The sequence below is a fragment of the Manis javanica genome, chromosome 5, assembly GCF_040802235.1.
Source record: "Manis javanica isolate MJ-LG chromosome 5, MJ_LKY, whole genome shotgun sequence".
In the NCBI taxonomy this organism is placed as follows: Eukaryota; Metazoa; Chordata; class Mammalia; order Pholidota; family Manidae; genus Manis; species Manis javanica.
Window position 1 is genome coordinate 127,177,430 of NC_133160.1, and position 18,522 is coordinate 127,195,951.

An 18,522-nucleotide genomic window follows, 5' to 3' on the forward strand; every position below is an offset into this window, starting at 1 on the left:
TCTAATAAAGATTAAACTAGGCTAAATTATATATATATATATATATATATATATATATATATATATATATATATATATATATATATATATGAATGATAATTTCAACAGGTATCCCAAAGAGCAATGTTGGGGTAATCTGATTTAGCTCTTGAGAAGTATACCTTAAATTGCATAGATTGGCTCATGGTCTATACTATTTATTGATTCCAGAACTTTACTGTCAAGATATATGCAGGAAAGGGAAGCAAGGCAACAAAATTAGGTAGAGGTGAGTATAGGATGTATGTATGCTGGCAGTCCAGAGGGAGTCGATGGCAAAGAGATTGGTCTTCTAAAGAGAAAATGGAAAATCTGAGACCCCCAGTGTAAGTCAGCCCCTGAGGGAAGAAGAGAGGGAGGGGAGGTTAATAGAAGTATTCTAGTCTGCCACGCAGTCTCATGAAGGTTTGGGAATGTCTTCAGAATCTTCAAACCAAAGTCTGTTTTCAAAAGTGTGCTGTGTTCTCCCAGAAGCAGTCTGCCTTAGTATCCTGCCAACACTCAGCCCTTGCTGGGAGCAGCCTGCAGGAAGCATGCACACAGTGCTAACTTGGCTGTGGATTTCAGAATATAGCATTGGGGTTCCTTGGTCTATAATCCTAAAGTTGGAGTTCTGTAAGGTGCATTCTTAAAGCTACCGCAACAAAAAGGGAGAAAAGACAAATTATCTGAGAGCTTTCATTAAGTACTTACCAAATGCTAATGACAAAGGCTCTATGTAAATTATTGTATTTAATGCACACAACAATCATTTAAGTTTTAAAAGTAAGTAATCAGAGGCATGGCCCAAGGCATGAACTAGTTAGTGGAGTATAAACAGGAGTCGAGAAAGGTCTGTCTTAACTCCCAAGCTCCTGTCTTAACTTCTCCAGGTAAGTAGTTGAAAGACAATGAGAAAAACAAAAAATTGAGCAAGATGGTAGAGAGAGACAAAAGAACTACAAAAAGGAAATCCCCATCCATCCTTACAAATGCTAAGTAATCATTACCTAGCTTAGGTTCTTGGGTAAGAAAGGTAAGAAGAAGTAAAGTCTTCTTTACTTCTTTACTGTCAATATTGATAAAAAGACACTTCTAAACATAATTTAAAATTGAATAGCTTGAAAGGATCATATAGTATCAGCCTACTAAAATACCACCATATCTCAGGCAGACTTTCCACAGAAGGGATAATAAGAAAACAAAGATATATGCCCAGAGCACATTTTCACAGGTAAAGATAATCTTCTCTAATTTATAGATGAATGGGCAATTTTTGTAGTTTATAATAAAATAAGATTTATTATTTATGACATATTATTTATCTAAAAGTAGTACCTATATAAGATAATCTATTAACTTTCACAGGCCTCTATTTTGTTCTACTTCATGAATTGAAATGTCAGAAATAAATGAATTTTTTTATGATAGAAGGTGTAAAATTTACCTTTCCATTCCTAGATATTGAATGTCTGATTGAGTTCTGAATAATCATAGACAGATAAAAGCATATTACACATAGAACCATTTAAAAAAGTAGTTTGGAGTTACCTAAATTGGAGAAGAGAATATATATTAAAGAAATTAAAATTAATTACAAGGCATAGGAGCAATGGCTAATTTTTTGAAAAACTAAGAGCCAGGAAGAAACTCTGTAAAGTACAGTGATTCAGATGTACACTGTGACCCTGGCTTGCCTGGGTTTAAATTCTGACTCATAGTAGTTCATGCTCGTGGCGAAGCACTTAAATAAATCTTCTATGCTCCAGTTTAATTAACTGTAAAACAGAAATAATAACACTTAACAAGCTTTCTGAGATGATTAAGTTAGTATTTAGAATGGTGCATAGCACATAGGCACCATCAAAAAATATTATTAGAAATGATTATTAGCAATGTAGTTTTAACAAAAAAAGGAGAGAGGATTAATGTTGAATTTTAACTAGTAGTGAAAAAGATGGCAAAGGGCTAAGGATTTTTGAAAGGCTAAAATAACAAAACTTTGTTGAAGATTTCTTATAAAAAGTTTTTGAGAAGAATTAATATCAATAATAAAGTATTTAATTCATAGCAAAAAAAGTAGGTCTCAGAGTCCTTTTTCTAACTTGTATATTTAATAGTTCTTTCTATAAGTTTTAGTGTGCTTTCATACCAAACTGCTTTAATTTTTTTCCAGGTTTTCAAAAACTTACTTTTAAAAAGGAAAATATAAACCTTATATCTATTGTTCAAAAAAGTATCAATAATATTTTATTCATAGAATATTCTGTTCTGAGTTTAGGAAGCCATTTTATCCATCAATGTAATAAATAAAGGCAAATGCTATTATTATTGAATATATGGATATTTTCAAGAACTTGTCAATGTCCTCCAGGAAAAAGACCACCAGATATACATCTGTGGTCAAACAAAGTGGGTTTATTACTTGTTTGACCATAAGAAGAACATATACTATGGGGACCCATGGATCATTTCAATATGTGGGTATTAAAAAATGTTTGTGGTTCAGAATTTGACATGATAGGTGATTTGAATATGTGTCTTTACTCTGGATCAGGTGCTGTCAGGGAGCAGGGGCAATTCCATGATTTGATGTTTTAATATATGTTTTCTATAAACCAGGAGGAATGAAAAAATCTAAATTGGCAATTGGTAAAGAAGCAGCAATCACGCATATTAACCATGAGAGGACGATTGATATTTTTGCACTTCACATAGTGAACTTGGTTTTGTTTGTGCTAAGATGAGATTACAGAATGGCCCTGTTTTGATTAATTTTATCACAGACACAAAATATTTTTTTTTAATATTCTTATTTTAAATTTCTTGTTCTGTGAGATTATGTCGAAAAGGAGAACACCACAGCCTGACTGAGAATGCCAGCCAGCTTCTAACAAAACCACGGCCTAGCCATTAGTGTCAGGCCATTTTCCTGGGGTCAAGGGAAGCTTTCTTCTTTCTCAAACCCAAACACAGAAATCATCACAGCATATATCTAAGTGGTCCATGTATATTAGTTACCTAATGATGTGTAACAAGTAACTCTGGAATGTAGCAGCTTAAAACAATGAGTATTTGTTACCTGAGTCTCATGGCTTAGGAACTTGGGAATGATATAGGTGGGTGGTTAGAGATCAGGGTCTTTCATGATGTTGCAATCAAGATGTGGGCTCAGCTGCAGCCATGGGAAGGCTTGACTGAGATTAAAGGATCTACTTCCAAAATGATTCACATCCATGGCCATTGACAGATGGTTTCACCATGTGAGCCTGTTCATAGGACCTACCTTCAGAAGTTACACCCATAATTTCTGCAATATCTTATTGATTATTGCTATGAACTGAATATTCTGCTCTAAAATTCATATGTTAAAGTCCTAGTTCTCCAATGTGATGGCACATGCAGGTGGGACCTTGGGAGTTGATTAGGTTTGGATGAGGTCATGATGAGGAGTCCCCGTGTTGGGATTAGTGCCCTTACAAGAAGAGGAAGAGACCAGAGCCCTGCCACTGTCATAGAAGGACAGCGCGAGAAGACAGTTATCTGCAAATTAGGAAGAGAGTGCTCACCAGACACCAGTCTGTTGGTGCCTTAAGCTGGGACCTCCCAGCCTCCACAGTATGCGAAACAAATATTTGTCATTTAAACTACCCAGGCTATAGCATTTTGTTAAAATGTCCCAAACTACACAGTTTCCCAACTCCACCCAATTGATTGTGAGAGGGAACTAGGCAAGCCTGTAGATACCAACAAGCAGGCAGCATTGATGGCTATCTTAGAGGCTGTTAGTACACACATTCCACAGTAAATAGTACAAGAAGTTTGTACTATACATTTTGTGGCATACAGCAATAGATGTTTCCTTTAACAAAATGACTGAATGGAAATCACAAACTAAGTGGCATCTAGCAAAGCACAGAAGCATTTGAACAAGCAATATCAAAATAATATATCTATAGTAATAGAAGTCCCGATGCTTTAAGTAGCTTTGAGGATTCAGAATTTATAGGATTATGCTATTTTCTATGTGCTAAAATGAGAACTGGGACAGACAATAAAGGGGTCTATCTGGGGATATTGCCTTTACTACTGAATTTATTATGTCAATAATGAGCAAACCGAAACAACTTACTTCATGTGAGAAATAAAAGGCTCCCAAAGAACTTTTCCAACTGACTTAAACAAAAGTCTTCTGATGGCAGTCACCATTCTGTCACCTGGGCCAAAGGACTTATGACTAGTATGAATATTCAATATTAAAGTCTGTCAAAGGAAACCTAGAAAACACACAGTGTTTTGAAATAATTATTCTTCCTGCTACTTCCACAAACTAAAGATATTGTATGAATGTGCAATTGAGCTACCCAGAAGCAAATAAATATTTTAAAGGGAAAATATAGTTGGACAGAATGCTTATCTCAAATTATTTCTGATAAAATGTTTTTTAAATATGAAACTAATAAAACTAAATATAAACTCATAGCTCATGCAAAGGGATCAAAATAAGGCACATTTTATAATGAAACATGAAAAAGCACTTAATATTAAATTAAGAGCAGATGATGTTCATAAGTGGAATCACTTCTGAAATAAATAGTATATGGTATGGCATAGCACCAGGGCATTAAACCCAGCACATGGAACTGTGTGCCATGGGATAATTCAAATGTTCTTTCACTTTCTATACACAGACTTCAGAGATGCCCTTTTTGATGCAGACATAGCATCATTTGGCCTTTAATTCATATAAATGTATCATAAAAAAAAGTAAGTCTGTCTCTTCTTTAGAAAATAGCTTTTTGGAGTTAAAATATTATAATCACCCAAGTAACTGTAAATGAAGATGCAAGGAAGATACGAGAATATCATGATTTTAATTGGCTATAAGATGCTGATGCAGGCAATCCAGCACACATACACATCTGTCATGTAATTGGTATGTATATGTGTATTTAGATTACTACTGAAATATAAATACAAAAATAAGGAAAATAAATAAACCATGATGATGTCTCTATCTTTCAGGGAAAAATGGAGGGAAAGAAACTTTTGTTTGAATGGAAGTGAAGCTGGGAGTAGGTGAAAGACCTGAAATCTAACTGAGGAAATACTTATTATTAGGGAAATCTACGGTGAGATTTAGAATAAAATATATGCTAGGAGGATGCATTATACACAAAAATTTCTGTGAAGTTCTATGTATCTTGCCAGATAAATAACAATTGGAGTCCAGTACTAGTCTAGCTAAAAAAAAATTTTTTCCAGGAACTATATTGCTCAAGGGAAGACATTTTGCAAAATCCATATATATTGTGATCTGTTAAATTTCTACTGGGAAAGAAGGGTAGCATCCACAAATAGGGATTCACTAAAAACTCATTAGGTTCATGTTCAAAAGAAAAACAATTCCATTTAACAGTGCCAGGATACTGTATATAAAGAACAACACTATTACATCTGTTATTTGAGAAGTTGTTAAATTCGAGAGTATTTGTGTCCATTTTAAATTTAAACAAAAATATTTGGTCTCCACATTTCCATTTTACCCATAACATCCATAACATCCTGCTAACAAAACATTTCCCATGAGTCCAAATGACAATCTAGTTACAACAACTGAGAAGAGTTCACAGGCTAGAGCACCTGTCAGAATTACATCAAACTAGCATCCAGTTCATTTGCAATGGACAAAAAGCAGGAATATCAAGAGAAAATCTTTTCCACTTGCTTTCAGAAGGTTATGTCTCTGAAATAAGAGACATTTTAAAATCTTGAGTGTCAATCACAACATGCAGCTTTATTTATGAGTTATTCTAGTATTCGTCACTTGAAGAAGTGGAAAGAACTGACTCAGTTAGGGCAGAGGAGCAGGTGCTGCACCCTCCTGTGTGAAAGCCTGCTCGAATATGGTCATGGCCTTTGTCTACTACCATGAAAGAATGTGTGAACTATTTAAATTCCTCATGAAATATGCTGTTTACTTAGAAGTTTTCTGACTCTGGAAGCCTAATATGCATGCCACAAAATGGATGTGACCATTTAAAGGGAAGACAAGTCAGTATTTTTCTGTGTTTAAACTGATATTTCCATATTGTTGAGGAACATGAAGCTATGATTTAAGCATTCACTCTTTTATCTCTGTCTGTAAGGAGAAAGAATTCTCACATACTGTATATTTTTAAGAACGCACAGAGCAAATGATTCCACATGTCAAAGAAGTAAACTTTGTATATTAGTTAACTAATTTTCATGGTTCATTTTTAAGGAATTAGAAAAAAAACTTTTATACTACACAAATGTATGGAAGCCTGAAGAAAATATATTATACTTTAGCCATTTAAGCATATTATAAAGAGAAATGAACTTTTTAAATGGATAATATATACATTCACTTGTGTGATTAATTATATCTATACCCATTTTAAAATAGTTTTTTATATTCACATAATGTGCACATTATATAGATTTAAACCTAAATTCAAATATTCAGTTCACCATCATTCATATTGCCAGCATTGGGTCTTAAAATCATTTTTATACCCCTATTAACCAAATAAAATTTCATTGTAAATCAGAAAGTCAGTTAAAAAAAGACACATTCAAATTTCTGAACTCTCTTCAACTATTAAATTGATAATAAATATAATAATGGTTTTCTGTCTTTGTTTCTTAGATCATGCCTAATTCTAAGTTTTCTAATACTTCAGAGAGTATACATCTTTTTGAGAACACTTAAGATACACACACACACACACACACACACACACACACACACACACACATATATATATATAGGGGTGGCTAAAATGATCAGAAAGTCTGAATTAAATGTTATACACATTTTTACATGAATTATACTATTGGTGCTTATTGAATTAAGGCAATTACTTAGGGTTATATTTGGAGCTAAGAAGTACAATTGTACTTGGTTTATATAAAATTATCTGGAAAATTTTTGAAGAAATAAAATTTTATACTTTTAGTGAGCAAAATGTTTAAAAAGTCAATTGCTTTTATAAAAAAAAAGAAAGGTATAAATACAAAACCATCTGTATTATCTTAATCCAAGCAAAATGAATTCCAAATAACACCTTCTGAGATCATTTTCTGAGAAGAAAAGGTTACTAGACCACATGCAAGCACCAAGGGACACTATCCTTGGGAAGGCTTGTAACTTACAATAGCCACTATAAATAATTTTTGTACCTCCAAAATTATGTGTGATTCTAGAAAAGTCTTGAGAAGTTCCATTTTCATAACAGAAACAGAGCATTATGTTTCCATGGTAAAACTATCCCAGAATAATAATAATGGTTACTGAGATCTTGTTTATACCAGCAACGTTTTAATCACTTTACATATATATTAGATTAATCCATTTAGCAATTCTCTGAAGTAGGTGCTATTACTACTTCCAGTCTTTTACAGATAAGGGAGTTTAGATCTAGAGAGTTTAGGAAATATACCTGAGTTCACACAATTAGTAAAGGGAAGAGCAATCTGACACCAGAGCCACTTTATGTAATTTCATTTTAAAAAAAGGTTGTATTTCTAGTTATATATCTCATTACAATACTTTTTCAATTGAACAAACATTAATTATTCATAGGTGATTAAGGGAGATATAATGACAAAAGCCATATTTAATCTTCAGAATACAACATAAATTGAGTTATACAAATGCTAAAATTGTGAAAAGAGTTCTGCACTGGGAGGCAGGAGATCCCCTCATGCTGGTCCCAACACCCTAAGCCAGGCCACTTCAGGGAGCTCTACTATTTATTTGCTTCCATTTCCTCAGTGTAAACCATGCATAATAACATGTGCCCTTTTGTTTTTACAGATACACTTTTTAAAGATTAAAGAAAATAAAGTACTCTGTAGGGCAAAATGTACATGTAAGTTACATTACTATTAATAAGAGTTATTTAATTGCTAATTAACATAACTCTGCAAATAGACCTAATGTAGCATGTTAGTTAAACTAGGAAGTTCACACATACATTGAATCAAGGTGGTTAACTTTTTCCATAGCATTTAAAGTGAATTCTTTGAACTCTTAACGACTTGTATTTTATTCATATACTGAGAGCAACTGAACTCATTAATTTATAGAATATTTTATGATTCTTGAATACTTCAATATGAAAACTTAAATTGTTATAGTTTTATATTTCACCAAAACATATATATATATATATATATATACATACATATTAATTTCCTGTCATTTATACCGTAGCTTTTCTCCAAAGACCCCAAGTGTTCCCCCAAATATGAATATAATTTTGTAGATGTTCATCGTCACAACTGAACTGCTACAGAAGCACTTGCAGGGCTTTTTGTGTAATTCTACTGCAATATAGGTATCCTGTAATTGGCAAATTCATGAGGATCATTTCAAAGTAAACTGAACATCCCTTTGCAAACGTTACATGTGGCAAACTTGTAGATAGTGGAAGACAATCGTCATGTATTTTCTGAATTTTCCCTTTTTCATGCAAAGGCCTCAGTGCACTTTTTTTAAAAAATTTTATTTTGATATCATTAATCTACAATTACATGAAGGACATTATGTTCATTAGGCTCCGCCCTTCACCAAGTCCCCCTCACATCCCCGTTCGCAGTCACTGTCCATCAACATAGTAAGATGCTGTAAAATCACTACTTGTCTTCTCTGTTGCACAGCCCTCCCCGTGCCCCTCCAACACTATACATGCTAATTGTAATGCCCCCTTTCTTTTCTTCCCACCCTAATCCCTCCCTTCACACCCGTCTTCCCCAGTCCCTTTCCCTTTGGTAACTATTACTCCATTCTTGGGTTCTGTGCTTCTGCTGCTGTTTTGTTCCTTCAGTTTTCTTTTGTTCTTATACTCCACATATGAGTGAAATCATTTGGTACTTGTCTTTCTCCACCTGGCTTACTTTACTGAGCATAATACCCTCTAGCTCCATCCATGTTGTTGTGAATGGTAGGATTTGTTTTTTTTCTTATGACTGAGTAATATTCCATTGTGTATATGTACCACATCTTCTTTATCCATTCATCTACTGATGGACATTTAGGTGGCTTCCATATCTTGGCTATTGTAAATAGTGCAGCGATAAACATAGGGGTGCATCTGTCTTTTTCAAACTGGAGTGCTGCATTCTTGGGGTAAATTCCTAGAAGTGGAATTCCTGGGTCAAATGGTATTTCTATTTTGAGCTTTTGGAGGAACCTCCATACTGCTTTCCACAATGGTTGAACTAATTTACATTCCCACCAGAAGTGTAGGAGGGTTCCCCTTTCTCCACAATGTCACCAACAATTGTTGTTGTTTGTCTTTTGGATGGTAGCCATCCTTACTGGTGTGAGATGATATCTCATTGTGGTTTTAATTTGCATTTCTCTGATGATTAGTGATGTGGAGCATCTTTTCATGTGTCTGTTGGCCATCTGAATTTCTTCTTTAGGGAACTGTCTATTCAGCTCCTCTGCCCATATTTTAATTGGATTATTTGCTTTTTGTTTGTTGAAGTGTGTAAGCTCTTTATATATCTTGGATGTCAACCCTTTATTGGATCTGTCATTTTCGAATATATTCTCCCATACTGTAGGATACCTTTTTGTTCTACTGATAGTGTCCTTTGCTGTACAGAAGCTTTTCAGCTTCATTTAGTCCCATTTGTTCATTTTTGTGTTTGTTTCCCTGGCCCGGGGAGATATGTTCAAGAAGAGGCCACTCATGTTTATGTCTAAGAGATTTTGACCTATGTTTTTTTCCAAGAGTTTTATGGTTTCATGACTTACATTCAAGTCTTTGATCCATTTCGAATTTACTCTTGTGTAGGGTTAGACAGTGATCCAGTTTCATTCTCTTACATGTAGCTGTCCAATTTTGCCAACACCATCTGTTGAAGAGACTGTCATTTACCCATTGTATGTCCATGGCCCTTTTGTCAAATATTAGTTGACCATATATGTTTGGGTTTATGTTTGGAGTCTCTATTCTGTTCCATTGCTCTGTGGCTCTATTCTTGTGCCAGCACCAAATTGTCTTGATTACTATGGCTTTGTAGTAGAGCTTGGAGTTGGGGAGTGAGATCCCCCCCCACTTTATTCTTCCTTCTCAGGATTGCTTTAGCTATTCAGGGTCTTTGGTGTTTCCATATGAATTTTTGAACTATTTGTTCCAGTTCATTGAAGAATGCTCTTGGTAGTTTGATAGGGATTGCATTGAATCTGTATATTGCTTTGGTCAGGATGGCCATTTTGACGATATTCATTCTTCCTACCCATGAGCATGGGATGAGTTTCCATTTGTTAGTGTCCCCTTTAATTTCTCTTAAGAGTGTCTTATAGTTTTCAGGGTATAGGTCTTTCTCTTCCTTGGTTAGGTTTATTCCTAGGTATTTTATTCTTTTTGATGCTATTGTGAATGGAATTGTCTTCCTGATTTCTCTTTCTATTAGTTTATTGTTAGTGTATAGGAAAGCCACAGATTTCTGTGTGTTAATTTTGTATCCTGCAACTTTGCTGAATTCCAGTATTAGCTCTAGTAGTTTTGGAGTGGAGTCGTAAGGGGTTTTTATGTACAATATCATGTCATCTGTAAATAGCGAAAGTTTAACTTCTTCTTTACCAATCTGGATTCCTTGTATTTCTTTGTTTTGTCTAATTCCCATGGCTAGGACCTCCAGTACTATGTTGAATAACAGTGGGGAGAGTGGGCATCCCTGCCTTGTTCCCGATTGTAGGGGAAAAGCTTTCAGCTTCTTGCTGTTCAGTATGATGTTGGCTGTGGGTTTATCATATATGGCCTTTATTATGTTGAGGTACTTGTCCTCTATACACATTCTGTTGAGAGTTTTATCATGAATGGATGTTAAATTTTATCGAATGCTTTTTCAGCATCTATGGAGATGATCATGTAGTTTTTGTCTTTCTTTTTGTTGATGTGGTGGATGATGTTGATGGATTTTCAAATGTTGTACCATCCTTGCATCCCTGGGATGAATCCCACTTGGTCATGGTGTATGATCCTTTTGATCTATTTTTGAATTCGGTTTGCTAATATTTTGTTGAGTATTTTTGTATCTACATTCATTAGGGATATTGGTCTGTAGTTTCATTTTTTGGTAGGGTCTTTGCCTGGTTTTGGTATTAGGGTGATGTTGGCTTCATAGAATGAGTTTGGGAGTATTCCTTCCTCTTCTATTTTTTGGAAAACTTCAAGGTGAATGGGTATTATGTCTTCTCTGTATGTCTGATAAAATTCTGAGGTAAATCCATCTGGCCCGGGGGTTTTGTTCTTTGGTAGTTTTTTGATTACTGCTTCAATTTCGTTGCTGGTAATTGGTCTCTTCAGTTTTTCTGTTTCTTTCTGGGTCAGTCTTGTAAGGTTGTATTTTTCTAGGAAGTTGTCCATTTCTCCTAGGTTTCCCAGCTTGTTAGCATATAGGTTTTCATAGTACTCTCTAATAATTCTTTGTATTTCTTTGGGGTCCGTCGTGATTTTTCCTTTCTTGTTTCTGATTCTGTTGATGTGTGTTGATTCTCTTTTCCTCTTAATATGTCTGGCTAGAGGCTTATCTATTTTGTTTATTTTCTGGAACAACCAGCACTTGGTTTCATTGATTTTTTCTATTGTTTTCTTCTCAATTTTATTTATTTCTTCTCTGATCTTTATTATGTCCCTCCTTCTGCTGACCTTAGGCCTCATTTGTTCTTCTTTTTCCAATTTCTATAATTGTGACATTAGACCATTCATTTGGGATTGTTCTTCCTTCTTTCAATGTGCCTGGATTGCTATATACTTTCCTCTTAAGACGGCTTTTGCTATATCCCACAGTAGCTGGGCTTTGTGTTGTTGTTGTCATTTGTTTCCATATATTGCTGGATCTCCATTTTGATTTGGTCATTGATCCATTGATTATTTAGGAGCGTGTTGTTAAGGCTCCATGTGTTCGTGTTCGTGAGCCTTTTTGCTTCCTTTGTAGAATTCATTTCTAGTTTTATGCCTTTGTAGTCTGAAAAGTTGGTTGGTAGTATTTCAATCTTTTGGAATTTACTGAGATTCCTTTTGTGGCCTAGTATGTTGTCTGTTCTGGAGAATGTTCCATGTGCACTTGAGAAGAATGTGTATCCTGTTGCTTTTGGATGTAGAGTTCTGTAGATGTCTATTAGGTCCATCTGTTCTAGTGTGTTGTTCAGTGCCTCTGTGTCCTTACTTATTTTCTGTCCGGTGGATCTGTCCTTTTGAGTGAGTGGTGTGTTGAAGTCTCCCAGAATGAATTCATTGCCTCTATTTCCTCCTTTAAGTCTGTTAGTATTTGTTTCACATATGTTGGTGCTTCTGTATTGGGTGCATATATATTTATAATGGTTATATCCTCTTGTTGTACTGAGCCCTTTATCATTATGTAATGTCCTTCTTTATCTTTTGTTACTTTCTTTATTTTGAAGTCTGTTTTGTCTAATACCAGTATTGCAACACTTGCTTTTTTCTCTCTGTTGTTTGCATGAAATATCTTTTTCCATCCCTTGACTTTAAGTCTGTGCATGTCTTTGTGTTTGAGGCGAGTCTCTTCTAAGCAGCATATGGATGGGTCTTGCTTTTTTTATCCATTCTATTATTATGTGTCTTTTGATTGGTTCATTCAGTCCATTTACATTTAGGGTGATTATTGAAAGGTATGTACTGATTGCCATTGCAGGCTTTAACTTTGTGGTTCAAGGTTAGCTTCTTTACTATCTTATTATCTAACTTACTCGGTTATTGAACTATTATTAACATGGTCTGATGATTCTTTATTTCTCTCCATTCTTATTCGTCCTCCTCCCTTCTTCATATGTTGGGTGTTTTGTTCTATGCTGTTTTTAGGAGTGCTCCCTGTAAGATGCCCTGTGGAGGTGGTCTGTGGGAGGCAAATTCCCTCAACTTTTGCTTGTCTGAGAATTGTTTAATCCCTCCTTCATATTTAAATGATAATCGTGCTGGAAACAGTATTCTTGGTTTGAGGCCCTTCTGTTTCATTGCATTAAGTATGTAATGCCATTCTCTTCTGGCCTGTAGGATTTCTGTTGAGAAATCTGATGATAGCCTGATGGGTTTTCCATTGTAGGTGACCTTTTTTTCTCTCTGGCTGCCTTTAGTACTTTGTCCTTGTCTTTGATCTTTGCCATTTTAATTATTATGTGTCTTGTTGTAGCCCTCCTTGGATCCCTTGTCGTGGGAGTTCTGTGTACCTCTGTGGTCTGAGAGGCCATTTCCTCCCCTAGTTTGTGGAAGTTTTCAGCAATTATTTCTTCAAAGACAGTTTCTATCCCTTTTTCTCTCTCTTCTTCTTCTGGTACCCCTATAATGCAGATATTGTTCCATTTCGATTGGTCTCACAGTTCTCTTAAAGTTCTTTCGTTCCTGGAGATCCTTTTATCTCTCTCTGCATCTGCTTCTCTGCATTACTGTTCTCTGTTTTCTAGTCCATTAATGGTCTCTTGCATCTTGTCCATTCTGTTCTGAAGTCCTTCCAGAGCTTATTTTATTTCTGTATTCTCCTTCCTTAGTTTTCGCATATTTCTCTGCAAGTCCATCAGCATGGTATCACTTTTGTTTTGAATTCTTTTTCAGGAAGACTGGTTAAATCTATCTCCCCTGGTTCCTTCTCAGGGGAAGATGTAGAAGATGTCAAATCTGTCTGGGCTAGTCTTGTCTTGATCAAATTTTTTTGCCTTTTCATGTTGATAGGTGCAATGGTGAGCTATTGACTAGTCTGTCAGCTGGGAGAGCCAAGACTTTCCACTTGCTCCTGGCCTTTCTTTACTGGGACAACTGCGACCCCTAGTGGCTTGTGTTGGGCAATTGTGTGTAGACTGGGTCTCTGTATCTTGCCGGGCCAGTATGGAGGAAGTTCCTTTGCTGTGGGTGTGGCCAGCCTCAGGCTGCTGTTGTGCTATGGCGGGGCTCCGGAGGGGTAATGGACGGGGGGGCTGTTTGGCTGTTTACCTCCGTGATGGGTCTCAGAATGGTTCCCCAGGGGGTTAGTGTGCCCAGAGTTCCCTGGAATTTCCATCTGCTGGACTGTGACCCGGGATGCTTCCGTCCAGCCTGGGGTCCCTGTCCCTTTAAGACTTTCAAAAAGCTCTCTCTTTTCTTTGTCATAGGGGCACCAGCTTCGGGACCCGCTCACAGTTCTTATGTCTTGCTTCCCTAGTTTCCAGCACCCCATGCATGCACTGTGTCTGTGCTCTGGTGTTGATGGCTGGGGCTGGGTGTTCAGCAGTCCTGGGATCCCTCTCCCTCCCCACTCTGACTCCTTTCCTCCCACCAGGAGCTGGGGTGAGGGGCCTTGGGTCCTGCCGGGCTATGGCTTGTATCTTACCCCTTTCACCGGGTGCTGGGTTCTCGCAGGTGTGTATGTAGTCTGACTGTTGTCCTGTGTCTTCTGGTCTCTCTTTTAGGATTAGTTGTATTTGTTGTATTTTCAAAAATATGTATGTTTTTGGGAGGAGATTCCCACTGTCCTACTTATGCCACCATCTTGGCTCTGCCCCCCTCAATGCACTTTTATCAGAGATCAGTATGTCACAGATTTCAGCCCTTTACCCTCTGAACACTTTCCTAAAAACATGTTCTGACATTCACAATTTCTACTTCCTTCCTTTTAATATAGGCCATAAAAACTTTGATCTATCTGTAATTTTCTTTTTACACCATGCTCTTCACACCTCCATGGTACTGGTACAGAAAGGTTTGCATTGTACGGTCCAACTGCTATCAAAGAAAAAAAGACACTGATTATATAGACAAGCTGAGCAGATTAGGTTACACTCAAAGAAAATGGTTGGCTGCTACCCCAACAATAAGAAAGTAAACCACTACACAGACTTCATATACTCCCCTACCCACAGTGTAGTGAACTAATACAATTCTAGTTAATGAGGGACTTTGCCACAGATTCTCAATTCTGGTCTGTGGAAAAGTGACTTTATTAAATCTAGAGTCTTGCCATTTTTACAAAAATCTGAAGGAGGCTAAATGCATGTACTGTAACCCATAGCCATAATTACTTGCTAAGTCCCAGATGTCAGCCATATTTTAGTTCTGGAATCAATTAATTGAGGAAGTGGCTATGTCATGATCAGGAAAGACCTTTCAACACGATTGTGATGATTCTCACAGTCTTGGATAAAGAGTAGTACCCAGTTATTTCAAGGACTATTCAATTCAAGATCTGAATTAATATTGGAACTAAGAGACCCAAAAAGCTATGATTGCTCCTTTGTTATGAGTGGGAATTTCCAGGGACCAAGTAATGAATGAAATCCTAGCTAAGATTCCAGTTCACAGTGTGTCCACAGGTCCAGGAACCCACCAAGTCATCATTTGCCAGGTCCCCAAGCACATAATTGGAATGGACATACTTAGCAGTTAGAGTAACTCCCACATTGAGTCTCAGACTACAAGAAAAGATCAAATAGATTAGTGCTATCAGTAAAGACCTAAAACATTAAATGCCTCCTGTCCCTATCACATCTCCATTTCATTTGCCAGACTGGTTCCTGAAGAAACCAGATTACTAGAGATGATTATAGAATACTGCAGGCTTAACCAATAGTAGTCTTAGTCATAGTGCTTTGACGGGCATTGTATTTTTTATCTTAGAGAACATTAATAAAGTATCATGTATATGTAATGTGATCACTGACTTGTAAATACTATCTTTTCCATCCCAATTAGATAAGAAGATGAGAAAGTTTTGCATTTATGCGATACGGAAAATATGCATTTGCAGTTTTGCTTCAGGTTTATATTTACTCTCCCACTCTCTGTCACAGTGTAGTCCAAGAATGTCTGGGCCATTAAGAATTGCATTTTGTTAGAAGCACTAAATGTAGAAATTCAGGTAAGTCCAGCAGCAGGCCATCTGAAGGCAGAAGTACTTTGTCTTTCTTTGGTGGACATTGCCTAAACATGGTGAAGATGTACGAGTAAGCTGCATAATCAGGTACACAAGCTGTGTTTGCAGCCATATTGTGGGGAGGGGACCAGTTGAAGAAAGAGAAAAAATAACCTGAGGTTGGTTTATGGACACATTCTCAGGGTGGAAACAAAATATTGAATGGCAGCTGCATTATAGGCACATTCATGGGTAGTCTTGATAGATAGTAGAAATCTACCCAGGCTTGTGGAAAGACATGAAAAATCTTCCTAATGGACATAACAACGACAATGTACCTAGTCATCCACTTTGGGTGGACGAAAGTTGGCCTAAGGTGAGAGTGCATATGTAATTCTAGACAGTAGCTGAAGGCTGCCTATGTGGCCTGGAAGGAAAAGAACTAGAAAATCGGTGTTTTCACACTGCTTGCTGATCCAGTGCGGCAGGAAGAAAAATATCCCTATCCCCCAAAGTTTCCCAGGTCCTAATTTCTGTAACCTGAGAATATGTTACCTTACATATTACAAAAGTCCATTACAAAAGGGACTTTGCAGATGTATGTAATTAAGATTAAGGACCTTAAGATTGGGAGAGCAACCCTGCATTATTTGGGTGGATCCTATCTAAGCACATAAATTATTAAAAGGGAAGAACCTTTCCTGCTGTGTGAGAGGGAGTTGTAACTCCAGAAGAATAGTAAGAGAGATCTAATCTTCTTAGCTTTTAAGATGGAGCAAGAAGCCACAGGTAAGAAATGTGGAAACCTCTAGAAACTGGAAAGATAAGGGAACAGACTCTCCACTAGAGCTTCCAAAGAGAAATTTTAACCCCCAGGGAGAACAGTGTTGAAAGCTACAGCACTGTAGAATAAACTTTGTGTTGGTTCACACCATTGAGTTTGTGGTAATTTATTACAGTAGCAATAGAAAATAAATATAAATGAACACAAGACCTTGGTACAAGCATGGGGATAGATATATGAGAGTGGGTACAAAGGAGGAACATTTTACGGTACATGTTAAAGTCTATTAGATAACACAGAAAAGCACTAAACAAGCACACAGACAAAATACCCGGCCAGTTGATGTTAGCTAAGCTTCTTCATTGACCATTCCAGAACATGCACTTTAGGTACAACAAAGGTCAAGGTGATAGAGACAGAAGCTATCTAGGAACTCAACAACACAGGTTCTTACTAGCTATTATTGTGTCTAAAATTACAAAGTTCAGACAAAAGATCAACACTGAATCTGAAATATGGCAATATTCCTCAAGAGAATCAACCAGCAACTTGTAGTTAAGTTGATCATAATGGGTTCAATCCAGTTTGGACTCAGGAGAGAGATACAGCTATGAGCATGCATTTGCCTTTTCTGCTTTTAAAGAGTGAGCCAAAACCACTATACAGGAGCTTACAGAATACCTGATCTACAGGCATGGAATCTGACACAACATAGGATATGATCACGGGACTAACTTCACAATGGACTGTGTCACACAATGCACCATCTGGAAATAACTGGCCCCGTAAAAGTCTGGAACAGCTTTTTACATGCACAGTTGAATTATTATCTCAGAAGCAGAAGTGAGACAATATGGGATGCCATGCTTCAGAGTAAATTATATACATTAAATATAAGGATATATATGGTGCTGTGTCCTCAAGAGGAAGATTATATAGATCCTGGAATCAATATGAGAATCAGGTATGGCTCCAGTTACTGTTTTTCCTAATGAGCCATTAGAGAATGTGTATTTTCTCTCCCTAAACCCCTGCCCTCTTCAAGATTGGAGATCTTAGTTCACAGAGGGGACACACTCTTGTAAGGAGACACAGTATTCCACTGGATTACAAACTGCAAGTGACATCAGGGTTTTCTAGGACTCCTTACGTTCAGAAGGAAATAGGTAAGAAGGAGAATGACCATACTGGCAGGGATAATTAACTCTGCGCAGCAGAAAGAGGTGGAGTTGCTACAATGGAGGAGGAGGATGTGTGAAACCCAGCTGACAAATCCAGTTGCCTACTGACATTCCCTTGTCCTATTGTAACTATGAATTGACATGTGCAACAGCTCCATTCTGAAAATAGAACGACACCTTGAAAATGAAGGTTTCGGTCACACTATTTGGTAAGCCAACAAGACATGCCGAGGTGACAGCTGATGATAAGTGAAATTCAGCATGGATGATATACAGGAGAGAATGGATGAGTACAGTTGTAACTCCAAGACCAAACTCAATACCAGAGCTGTCTACTAGGTTTTTCTTCAGAAAGAGAGGCTCATGGAAGAGCTATGGAGGAGTTATTCCTGAACTTGCATGTAAAATATATCTTTTTCATAAAACAGAGAATTGCAGCAGCCATGAAAATGTGCCATTGAAGTCTCCTGCTTCAGGGAGTATAACTTTGACAGTGTAACAGCCCCAAGCACTGCCCTCTGAATTCAGTAGCAGAGATAGTTGATGCCCCATGGACTACTTCAGCCTACGATTGAGCACACAGGCCTGTATTTTGTGAGATAGGACACCTCCACTGGGTAACTTTGACTTGAAGAGTCTCCACCAATTTAAAACTGT